This window comes from Camponotus floridanus, unplaced genomic scaffold (assembly GCF_003227725.1).
Source record: "Camponotus floridanus strain SB8 unplaced genomic scaffold, Cflo_v7.5 scaffold97, whole genome shotgun sequence".
Taxonomy (NCBI): domain Eukaryota; kingdom Metazoa; phylum Arthropoda; class Insecta; order Hymenoptera; family Formicidae; genus Camponotus; species Camponotus floridanus.
In genome coordinates this window covers 323368-336875 of record NW_020229868.1, presented here as the reverse complement: position 1 = coordinate 336875, position 13508 = coordinate 323368, and positions in this window count along the sequence as shown.

Below are 13508 nucleotides of genomic sequence, written 5' to 3'. Positions count from 1 at the left end.
GCGTATCTTCCTTAATATTCGTTTAAATTGCCAAACAGGAATTTCATGCACGCACTTGGACATGTCCATACAACATGCACTTTTGACGGTTTACATGACGGTTGTACCATCCGCTTACATATTAGACCTGCGATCTGGAATTTTGGGTATCGATGAAAATAAAATGATAGATAATGGCAAAATTTAATACCCAGGATGTAAAGCTGAAAACACATTCCGTTCTCCATTTTGATTTTTTTCGTGTAATATTATATATTTAACCGAAATGGAATCAATAGAAAAATCTTTTTCATTTTGTGAGATAAAACATTGCTGAGTTTTTTAAATAATGTACGTATAATTCATTTTCTCGAAAACTATCTGAAAAATATTGATGTAAAAAATGATGTTTCTCATACGCAGGATTCAATATTATTACGCAAAAGCAAAAGATTGAATTTTGATGAGAAGAGCGTTATCATAAAAGAAGACGAAGAATTGCAGAAAATGTTCAATAATCAAATTCATTACTTGCTTAAAGACATAAAATTTTTCAATTTTCGGCTTCTATAAAAGTCACATATATCGTTAATATATTTCCCATAGAAATCATCTTTTTCACGCGAAAATGCATTCTTTTAGGAAAAGGAGTGAAAGGAAAATTTAATTCTCAGTCGAGTTGCGACTGTGTCTGTGTGCGTATCATTCTGAAAAGTTCCAATCCTTCCATGGCGCGTTTATAAATGGAGATTTCCATTTGTCGAAAAATGTTTGCGAAGACGCGAAAAGACAAGTAATAAACAGAGAAGTCAAGCCAGAAGACGAGCGCGTCAGAGGCGAGAAAAAAAGGAAGGAAAGGGAAAAGACAATATAACCGAATTATATTTTCTGGTTCTGCGAACGCACGCGGAAACAGGGAAACCTTTTTCGTTTCCGTTTTGTGTTTCTTCTCTTTGCCCGGAGAAAAGAATATTCAGAGCGAAGGACAATAACTCGCGCATTTTCACCAACTGTCTTCTACTAAACTTTGGCTGAGAGCGATTGGAGAGAAAAAATTTATAAGATGTATTTCTTTTTCTTTTTTTCACACAACTTCCTCCATAAAAATGCATAAGCGGAATATTTGACAAAAGAATTTTTCTAAATAGTATCAGAAGCCATTAGACCTTTTGTTCAATGATAATTATAAATTTTCTTTTCTTCAAACCCTGATGCATTTCTAAATTTCTGGAGATGACAGAAGTATTTTTCCATCATATATTTCGTGGAAAATAAGCATCCTCATCCTTTTTTATAGTTTTAGATTTTTATAATTTTTTACAATTTTATAATTTTTTTAATTACCTAATGTCTGCTAAAATTTTAAAAAATTCCCTGGGAATTTCCTGATCTTTCAGGTATTTTTGTCCAAAATTTTAGATAAAAAAATATTTTAAAGAATTTTTGGTTCAACTTTTTAAAATATATGTATTTATTACACGAGTTTTATTATGTTTTTTTACTACAAAGGAAAAACACCAAAAAAAAATCGGAATAAAAAACATTGTATATTCGATATTTTGTTAATCCATTGAATATCTAAATAAAAAAAAAATATATATATATATATACAATATATCTACAATATAATTTAAATATATATAATTCACAACTTGACTTATTGTAGACTGTTTACAATATAAGAGTAAAATTATCACAAAGAAAGAATTTTTTACAAATTCCATAAGTTCCAATCAAATTCCCTGTTTCCTCTAGGTACGAAAAAATTCCAGATTTTCCCATGTTTTTCCAAGTAGTAGACACTCTGAAATTATTTATAGTAACTAAATTTTTATTCGACTCGAGAAGACATTTTATACATGACGTCAAATTTAAATTTTTATCATCCGATCTTGCATCATCTCGTCCCAACTACTTCGGATTAAGCTATAAAATCTCTTATTGTCGATTATACAAAGACGGATCTCCTTTCTACGAAGAGGGCAAAGTGTTCCCAAGAGTATCGGTCGATCGATAAAACGACAAATAACGGACGGGCAAGACCGGCCTGAAATATCGCCCGTGTTGATTCAAAGGGGTGGCTGGGTTTACATTACGTCCACTTTCATCCAATTGATTATTCCGAATCGGTTTGCTCGATAGTCGATTTCTATCGCTTTACCAAGAGACCCTCTTATTGATCGCTCGCTCGCTTTCTCATTACCGAACCGTCGTGTTACATCTCACGGTAGTCCACAAAAGGTCAAAGCAACTTATCACAAATTTAGCTCTCCTCCCTCCTTCAATTCTACGCGTGTAGTGAATAATAAAGAGCTTGATTCAAGATTGATACATAAGCAGATAACAAGTATATAAGAAAGTATATCATGCAGACTTGATATTATTTAATAATTTCATAAAAACAATCATTAATACACTTTTCAAAATAATACATGTTAGATATTATATACTTTTATAGCTAGCATATTAAATGTCTTTGAAGGAAAAAAATGTACGCAGTTCGTATTTAATCGGCACAAATTTTTCTGCCATTGAACCTTTCGGTTAAGTTAAGAGCTGTACTTTTGTATGTCTTACAGCTGTAGCCGGGTTCGGCTCGTTATGTTACACGCTCGTTACTTCTCGAGGAACTTACTCCCATATTTTGTACGGAAGAAAAACGCGCGTGTAAAGCAAGAAGAAAGGAGCAACTAAGCTCTTTCGTGAAGATCGCGGTCTATAAGAACAAAAAGAAGGGAAAAAGTTGAAAAATAATCTCATTTAAGTGATCGTGAGGCCGTAACCGGGTGCAACTGTGTCAAGTGAAGTGGGAGGAAAGCGAGATATCCTCGTCGACCGATGTTTATTTCCCAGGGAAAAATATTTTTAACCGTCGACAACAGGCGACAACGTCTGCCTTTCATCGTTACACCGATTAGTAACTCCATCTTTTACTATTATTTTCTTCTTCTCTCTTTCTTATGGTCCATTTGTCCACCTGGACTCTGTTGGAGCAGTCATATTTTTTCGCGCGTGAATAGGACAATTGGAGAAAAAAGAAATCAGAACTTTACAATTCCCAGAGAAAACAAAATTGCAACACCTCCATTATTATTGTTCTCTTATTATAAGGAATATCTCTTTTTATTGAAAGCACATTGTTTGATTCCCACTTGTTCGCTGAGCGTGTTTCATTGAGAAATTTTTCCATTGTATAGTAGAAAATTTTTCTCGAAAACTATTTTCCATGATGATTATAAGAACATTAAAGAAGCTGAAAATTTAATCAACTGAAATGGAAATTATTGATCTTTTCGTCTACTGTAAAATTCAGCTTTTCAGGTTGGAACCTCCAATAGCCAAACTTTCTCAATTTCGCAATTTGCGCGTAAAAAATTCAAGGCTTTTATACATTAATATCTTTAAAAATTACCAAGGATACGATGTTTAATTTGAGAAACTAGCGTCTTGAAATTTTACGCTAAATTTTACGCTAATTGACATTAAATATTTCATGAAATACACACACGCTTTCCACCAATTTCGACTCATGCCCGGTGAGTCTAGAGCTCACGATTAAAAAATCCTCTATTACATTGAATCAAGGCGAACGTTAAATAATGAGAGGAACAAATGAAAGCTGAAAGAAAGTTTTCCTGTGAAAGTTCCTCTTTCCTCTCTGCCCCCTCGGTCTTTCTAATCGCGTTAATGCAAGTTCAATGCTGGACGACAAGAGGTGTTTTGCTCGCCGCGAAAGGAATTCAATCGCTTTGATTTTTCATTCCAAGAAATTACCGTTCGCTGCCACCGGAGGCTTTTCCGCTCAAAAGAGTAAGAGAGACAGGGAGAATTAAAGAGAGAAAGAGAGAACGAGAAAAATTCGATTAGCTACAGTAATTCCACTTCGTTTCATTCGATGCCGAATTGCCTTTGATTCGCTTTTAAAAAGATATTTTTATTCGAATATATCTCGCGCTCATATCAGATAAAACGTTACTATCTTGTGCCCAATTTTACGTTCATAGAATGTCTCGGCAATAACAAATTCTCCATTCAATGCGGAGAATCGAGAGGTTCTTTCCTCGAACAAAAATTAATTTTTGCGTTGCTCATCGTCTTATAACTTGCAACGCGCTTTACTTGTTCTTTGATTTTTATTGCCATAAAAAATGTATTGTTAAAAAATCTCTGTATCTCCTCTGTATCTCATCCATTTGTCTCTCATATTTCCTCATGTTATCCTCTTTGCGCTTCCTTCTTTACTTGCTCTTTTGTTTCCGCCTCTTCATAATCTTTTCTCTTTTTGTATTCTTTCTTTTTCTATTTATTTACTCTCGTTTATTTTTCTTGCTGCTGTTTTCTCTTTCTTTTATTCCCTTTTTCCGGATTGCTTTCGATATCTTCGTTTCTTAAAAGATTTTTATTTGAATATATTATGCAGCGATATTATTGCCTGCGAATCATTGAATCGACCGAAAATATTATCGTGTCGTGTAGCACGACACGATTACAGAATCGTACAGCTCGATACATATCGAGAGTTTACGAAAAATTTGGATTTCAAGCCATAAGGCATTAAATCCCGGGAAACTCAATAATATAATGTCAATGATAAAAACTGAAGCGTGTATCTCTCGAAAAGTGTTTCAACTTTTGAATATAAATTGTTTGTTTCTTTAAGAAATTTTGTTATAGAGTTATTTGTTTTTTTTTGTAGTAATTTAATCTTAAAAGAGTGAGTTGAAACTTCTCGCGAAGAAACATGAGAAATTACCGGAAAATTCAGAATTATTAGCACATGTTTCTAGATAAATTTTAATGATGTGCTTTAGAGTACGTTGGGGATGAAATCTCGTTGGAAGAAGTAATTTTCTAGTAACATCGCGTAAGAGAGGCCAAGCAGGCTTATCGAACTTATTTGCAAGCTAAACTTTGTTTTCTCTTTCGAGCAGAATAAATTTTGTGTCGCATCTTGTTGGATCGCTAATCAAGCGGCATATAACTTCTGAATCTGTTAAATTCGTTTGTAGTACAACTTTAAGATATCTTATGAAAAAGATAACAAAAGCGTGTTACTTTATTTGAAAGAGAACAAAGAATCGTGAGAGAGAAATGTAATAAAAACGCGATGACGAAATTAATGATACAATTTAAAAAAAAATATATCGATACAAAATATGACACCTGTATAAAAAAAAGAAATTGTCTTTTTAATAAAAGCGGCTTATAAAGCCGAGTCGACCGTATAAGACTAACCGACAAGACCTACTTGTTAATATATTTACAGATACTTTGCGATGACCGCCAATTATTTCTGAGTTTAACTGAGCCAATAAAGCGTCCGTGAATTATTTATGCGCGTGAAAATCCTTTAAGCAGGTTTAGGTGACTGGTTTGCTACAGGATTTATACGTGCCATCGACATAGAGAATCAAACAAATTTCACATCGAATTAACGTAAATCTGTTATTTCGAGAATTCATAATAATTAATATCGAAATATTGTTTATCGTTAATGCAGATAAAATCTTGCAGAGTAATTTGTTTGATTTCTTTTGGAAAAAAATAAACTTTTTTATTCAAATTAGAAAAAAATTAAAAAGTGAATAAACGTTCTTCAACATTTTTTGAAAAAGATGAATTTCGATGAAACGCTTCATTGCACAGTATTTCTCTTCGATAATCAAAAGATAAATTAGTTAAGGAATCCGTGAATTAAAGAAGATACTTGATTTAGGACACCCTGTATGTCGGTGTATCCGATTTACCAGATAGAGAAGTAAAGAAATCTCTAGTTCCTTAAATCGCAGAATGTTCCTGTCCGACAGAGAACAATAAATTAGTTTAAAACTTTTTTCCACGACGAAACTTCTCGCGGCGGATAATCTCGATTAATCAAAAGCAACTCTTATCCACAAGCTGTGAATTGCCATTATTATCATTCGGTTTAATGTGATGTCAAAATACACCGGTGACGCGATGCGGCAAGTTTGTCTGCTATGTGAAAAATGACCGACAACTTGAGAAAAGTGAAAATTTGACCAAAGTACTCCTAGAATTTTGAGATTAATGGATCAAAAAATATGTCTCCTTACGCGAGTAAGCAATCTTTTATTTGATACTTTAATCGACTAAAAAGTTTACTTTTAAACTCCCATAAATCTCTATTTTTATATTAATATATAATGACTATATATAATATGTATTAACTGTACTCTAATTATACTCTTATATTTACATTACAAAATATATATTGTCTTTTTAATATCATTAATCTCGTTTCGTTCTCGATGAAATGATGGACTTGAAACATCTTATTTATTTAAATCTTTTTAATTTTAAACAAATTTTTCTTTTTAGTCTTGAAGATATTATTCATCGCTTATTTTCAATCTATAAAATCAAATATTAATTTCAAATTACAAAATCTAGTCAAACAAAGCTCATTCGAATCTGAATAAATAATATCTTATTGCTTGCACTCTTTATGACATAATATTTAAAATTCATTTCATTTATAATTATAAAATTATCTCGATTTCTAATTTTCTATTCTCCAAGAAATGAGAAATTTTTTTTCGTATTGATTTTTTTCTTAATCCTCGAAATTTCTCCATCATGTTGATCAGAAACCGTAACACATACATCGCGTTACTCGATAAGGTATTTAATTTTTTACACCATATTAACCGGTTACTGTGGGAATGCTTAGCATACTTTTTACGCTCTGAAAACTTGTAACGTGAAAATCTTCTGTCTGACATTAACGATGGTTCTTCTCTTAAGAAAAATATCTTGGAGATTTTTAATTTATTCAACCCAACGAGTTTGAGAGAAAAGTCAAAAGAAGTTATAGTTGTAATTTTTCATTTTTAACTTTCTTTGGAAAATACAAGTGAAATTTATCACAGATTAACCAGAAAATATCTTTCACTTTTGATTTCTTGATGCATTCATCTATTTTTCTTCCTAGCATTTTATATGTCCAGAATATTTCTTGACACTCTATCTGTAAAATACCCCATATTTTATTATTAATTACAAAATCCCTCGATTATATACTTCGATTTCACACCTTTTTAGGTGCGTAATCCCTGCCCCAATTGTAGATATTAATTCCACCGATTCGGAGCAAATTAAATACGAACTAAATTTAAATACGAACTCGGTCACTGGAAGAACGAAATAGTAAGCGATCCTTGGGAAGAAACTTTCGTCGAGTTTTCATAGAAACGAGTTCGACAAGGGAAAAATCCGAAAACGCGTTTCGACTCAAATTTATCGCGTCTTAAGTCTGCTCGCGTGAAAAAGGAACGCGTATTCCACTTTCACATAACGCGATTTCCCAATCGAAATTTCGCAAACTTTAGCGCCGCGATAAAGACTACCACAATGGATTATTACGCGTGAGCAGAATTGAAAAATTTCCTCCTCCAGTTATTCCTCCGATCAATGCACTTCTTCCGATTGTCAAAGTTCAAGCAATCGGGTCGGTCAAAACGTTACGTTACGTGAAAAAATTTGTTTTATGATATTTTTTTCCCTCGTAAAACTCTTTTTATAATATTATAATAATATTATTAATAATATGATTATTAATAATATTAATAGAGAGATTTTCGCGCAATTAATATTATTAATAATATTATTATAATATTATTAATTTTATATATTTAATAATTTTATTAATTTTATTAATTTTAAATATATTTATTATCAATATTATTATTTATTGTTAATAATATTTTTAATATTAAAATTATTGCTAATAATATATATAAAATTGTTCTAATATTAATAATATATGTAATATTATTATTAATTTTAAAACAGTATTTTATATGTAATATTAAGATACGTAATATGTAAGAATAATTTTAGTATTAATGTTATTTTAATATTAACACTAACAATAAGAATTTTAATAATTTCTCTCAATACCTTTTATTTTAATAAATTTCTCTTTTATATATGATTGATCTTTTTTTTCAAATGATCGGCTCAATTAATATATATTTTCGCAAATTTTCGATCGACGTATTATACACTTGAAATCACTGTTATCTAAATTAACGTAGCGTAGACACGTCTACGCGAGATTGTCATTTATCGAATAAGAAAAAATGAAAGAGAAACAGATATCGAGAGATTTACAATTACAATAGGAACAGAAATCGCGCCTTGTTTCTCTCGAAGCATAGTTACACGTTCCATTCTCTGTTTTTTCTACTCTCTTCATTCTTTTCATTCGCACACTTCATCTTTTTCTTTTATTTCCATTGCCAACCGTCGTGATAAATTAATCGACGGTTCTGTTAACGCACTCGTCTACCATTAATTTGTTATTTACAGGTCGGTATAGTCCTCCTTTTTATTACGTCACGACGTACCTCGAAATCTTTTGCGGGTCTCATCGATCACACTATGTTACCTCATCGCGCATCCATCTTGTTCTCGCTTGTTCCCAACTTGTATCTAAACTTGTGTGTTCTCACGGCATCATGTTCTCTTCAACACATACAATTAACCCCCGATCCCTGTCTTACGAACTTTAGCAACGTTCAAACATCTCGAGTACCGAAACTCAGATCGAAAGAAAAGGACTTTATTCCTAAGACACAAATTGCTAGAAAAACCCAAATTAATATCCCATCCCCAGTCATTACATGACCATATTCTTATTTTAACCACTTTTAATCTCTTTGTTCATCTCCATTCGAGTTTTTTTCTTCCTATCTAAATCTTCCATTCGTGTCTTTTCGTAAAAGCATATTATCATTGTACGATTTTTGACATTTCATTAATAAATATGTACATGTATAGTTTCTATTTTTAAACAGCTCGATACAAGAAACATCGATAAAAGAAAATAACAACAATACAAGATAAAGAAAAAATATTTTTTTCTTTTCAAATGTCACAGATATATAGTTCCAGTAGATGTAGCTTCTTATTGTTATTAGTTACACGTTCATTAGTTCTCGTTCCATTCTCTCTTTGTTTCTAGTCTCATTCGCGCGCTTCGTGTTTTTCTTTTATTTCCGTAGTCAAACGTCGTGATAAATTAATCGACGATTCTGTTAACGCACTCGTCTACCATTAATTTGTTATTTACAAGTATAAGCCCTCCTTTTTATTACGCCTCGAACTCTTTTGCGGATCTCATCGATCACCCTACGTTACCTCATCACGCATCCATCTTGTTGTCGCTTGTTCCCAACTTGTCTCCAGACTTGTGTGCTCTCACGCCATCATGTTCTCTTCAACACATGCAATCAACCCCCGATCCTTGTCTTACGAACTTTAGCAACGTTCGAATATCTCGAGTACCTAAATTCATTGTCAAATCCAAAAAAAGAGGATTTTTCTTAAGTCGACACAAATTGCTAGAAAAATCTAAATTATTAGTATCCTATCCCTAGTCATTACATGACAATATTCCTATTCACTTTTAATCTCTTTGCCCATCCATTCGAGTTTATCTTCTTCCTATCTAATTTTCCATTCATGTCTTTTTGTAAAAGCATATTATATTTGTACGATTTTTGATATTACATTGATAAATATGTATATGTGTGGTTTCCATTTTTAAACAGCTATCGATAAAACGAACAAGATAACAAGCTATCGATTCAAGATAAAGAAAAAATATTTTTTCCTTTTAAAAGTCATATATATATATATATATATATATATATATATATATATATATAGATATATATAGTTTTTGCGCTTTTAATATTGTTCTTTTAATTTCATAATTTCATCGTTTTTCTCTCTCTCTGTATTTTTAACTAGAATTATTTAGGATTACTATAATAAAATATACACAAATAATTTCCTAAAATGTACACATTATAGGAAATTATTTAAAATGATAAAATGTAAAATGGGTACATGTATTAGACGCTTTAAAAATAAATATATTGGATCAGATTAAAAAAAAAAACATATAATACTCATCCGAGATTTTATATGATATTCTCAAACATATATAATATATAATAGTATATATACAATATAATAATACAAACGTGCATATGTTTTTGAAAGATTACGAATACGCGAGTTTGTGAAAAGAAACGAAGACAGAGGCAACAATGCGAGGGGGTAAAAGGGATCGTGTATGCAACTGCTGCTCGTATCTGGAGCAAGACTGCGAGTGAAGATGCAAAGCGCGGGCCACGACACGCCTCTCATCGATCAGAGACAGCTCGGCCTGTCCGGGAAACGAATGAAATGGAGCACACACGCGATAATGCATAAAATATACGGATATCAAATCCGCGTGCGACGACCTCCTCGAGCTTCGTCGGATATTTGAGGTCGCGCGCAAGGATATCAATCTATCAATATATTATCGGCAAGTGTACACTGACGTATACACTGAAACGCTGCTCCGAAATATCGACACGCTCATCTCGCTTTGTTATCGTCCCGTCTCGTTATTAGCTGCGTTAGCGTCATCCTCCTCCAAGAGCGACACATTGTATTTAAACATAATTCGCCTCACGTCGAACGGCAATGATGGATGAGAGGATGCGAAAATGTGTGTCGAAGGTCCGGGTAAGATATAATGCGGCGAGAGAGCCTACTTGAATCCTTTTTCGAAGAAAACATTTCGCTTTCGTTGAAAAAAAGAGAGAGGTAAAAATTATGAAAAACAACTTAATTACGCGTTTAGCTTTATAAAATTAATAATTTTTCGTATCAATTACGCAAAGCGACGATGAGACGGTGCATTCATCTGAATTACAAATAAATTTCGATATTCCCCGCATTAAATTGATTAAATTATCAAAATATTATCCATGTGTGGTACAGTGTGGTATTTCCAAGTATCGATGAAAATTAATTCGTGACATGGAATACGGTATTATTAACAATAATTATTAATGCGAGTAGAGTACAAAAACGCAAAAATATTCAATTGGAAAATATCATGCGCTTGTTTTTATTTAAAAAAAAAAAAAAAAAAAAAAAAACAGATTTTTGCTGTCGAATTAATTCCTTGCGATACGTATCACATCGGCAAATATCGAAATACGACCAACGGTGCTCGAAGAGAAAAACGGGTCCGCATATCCATTCGTTATTTTTTTTTATTTTAAAAAATACAGATTAGAGAAAATAAGTTTATTTTTCACAGAAAGTTTCTCGAATTTGCATGTCGAAATTTCCCAAAAACGAGATCGAAAATGTTGCTATATACATATACATATATGTAAAAATTTTTCGGCGCACCGTTTAACGTCACTCTCTCCTCTCGTTTTCCTCGTCACATTTCCATGTTGCAGATATTTGGTCTGTGGTTCCGTTTGTTGACTTTTTGCGGGCGAATTGCATAGGGACGAACGGGGAAGGGGGGGTGAGAGAAGAGGGGAAGGGCTTTATTTGGCACTTATTCGCTCTATCGTTGCAGACACAGACGAATACGAACGATGGCATCCCGCCGAATTCCACGAGTGCTAATTTATTGCAACTGTAAAAATAACGTTATCGTGTATGGTGTGTGTTTGTGACACAAGCGTCTTTCTACCATGATAAGAAGTGTTTCGCAGATTGCCATTTTCGACGCGACGTGACTTGCAATTGGGGCGTCCAAAATGCTATCATGTAAATTAGATCTAGATTCACCATTTTGATTAATTTCTTTATATCTTATCGTTTACCGATTTAACGCTGAGCGTCGAAAATTAATATTAATGTCAAATTTCTTTTAAACATTTCTTTTCTTCGTTATATAACATTTTTATAATTTTTTAGGAAACAAAATATTTTTATATTATTACCTTGCTATTATCAAGGCTGTTGTGCAAGTCAAAATTTATTATTGATGAATAATTTAAACAAATGGTAGAAATAATTGCGATATTCACATATATATGTCATTATTATTATTAAATTAATTTATTGCGCGCAAAGCATTTTAGAGGAAATTTCTTCCATCGTAACTAATAGGGATATATTTTAAATTTTAAATACATGTTTCAGCTTATAATTGTTTATTGTTCAACAAATACATTTTAGCTCTTTCAAACAATAAATCCATTTTTTAATCGTACGAATGTTTTAAATTAAATTGAATTGTTTAAATTGCTAAAAAAGTATTCTCGTATTTTTTAAAAAATATTAAAATACCGTGAAATTAGCGTACATTTTCCTGCGCAGCCTTTAATAAATCGCATCCCCCGAGAGAAAAGCCAGCCTTGCGTTAAGCAAAGCCACCAGCAGCGTGTTCGCATTTCCTTCGCGCGCTAAATTTTCGGCGGGCGTCTACTCGTCCGTCATGCGTCTCATTTGGGGCACATGTGTGCACTTCCGGTGAATCTCGCGCCGGCACGAGAGAGTATCCTAACTGCTACGACATCCGGCAAGCTTTATTCAAAGGATGGAGCATAACTGTACGTATCGTTCGTATTCCGTACACACGTAGCAATCTCGTTACGTGGCAAAACTTCTCTATCCGGTTGGCGACATTCGAAGAGGTGGTCAGACCAAAAGCAATTTCGCTTAAAATCCACCCACTTCCTCTCTCTGCCTCGCTCCTTCTCGGGTGCAAGCGCGAGTGGAGTTGTTGAAGACGCTGTTCTTTTTCCCCCCTTGCTTCCTTCAAACCTCATACTTCCGCAAAACTATTCTCGTGGCCCAAAATAGCGCCGTTATTCGCTAAAGGCCAATGCACCGCGAGTCGAGCGATAAGAAAATTCAATTGCATCGCTCAGTGTCAAAAGAGTCCAATTCCGAAAGAATCTGTATCTCTCGTTCCTTCCTTCTTTCGCTAAAATTCCATCTATCGGAAATTGTTGTACATCGAAAGTCTCAAAGTTTTGTAGAACGCTCTTAAAGTTAAACGTTTTCCAATAATCGAGTGTTCATCGCATCTCACATTAAAGTCATTTTTTTTCTACCAGAGTTGTATTCTTTAACTTCGCTGTAGAGTTTTGCCATTGTTTTTAGTTACAGAGAAATTTCAGAACGTAGAAATAGTGGAAAAAATAACGCTAATTATCCTACGATTTCAAATTTTTCTTTATATAACTGCAATTATAATTGATATACATTTTAATAAGATAACAATAAAACAAGATTTAACGTATTAATAAATAAATAATCCTGTAATTGTTATTTACGAAAGATTAATTGTTTCTTATAGACACCTTCGTGCAATTTCCTCGCTCTAATCGATGTGGACTGAACAAGATTAAGAAACGATTATACGCGATAACGAGCAATTTAAAGTCAATATACTTCAATGATCTTGCAATTTACAAAATGATCGAGCATTGATATAAATCGGATGTGACACGTCCTCGCGTTTTAGATTCCTTTCTAAAATCCTCCACATTATTTATAGATTAACTTATAAGTGCATATGATTCATACTTGATTTCACAGCTTGAATATAATATCAATAAAATTTATCAAGACGAAAAAAATTTTTTATCATAATTAATATGTTAAAAAATTTATAATTTTAATTTTTCTGTCATTTAAAAATTAATTAAAAACTTAATTTTTTTATTTCTATCATTAAAGAGATCAATGTT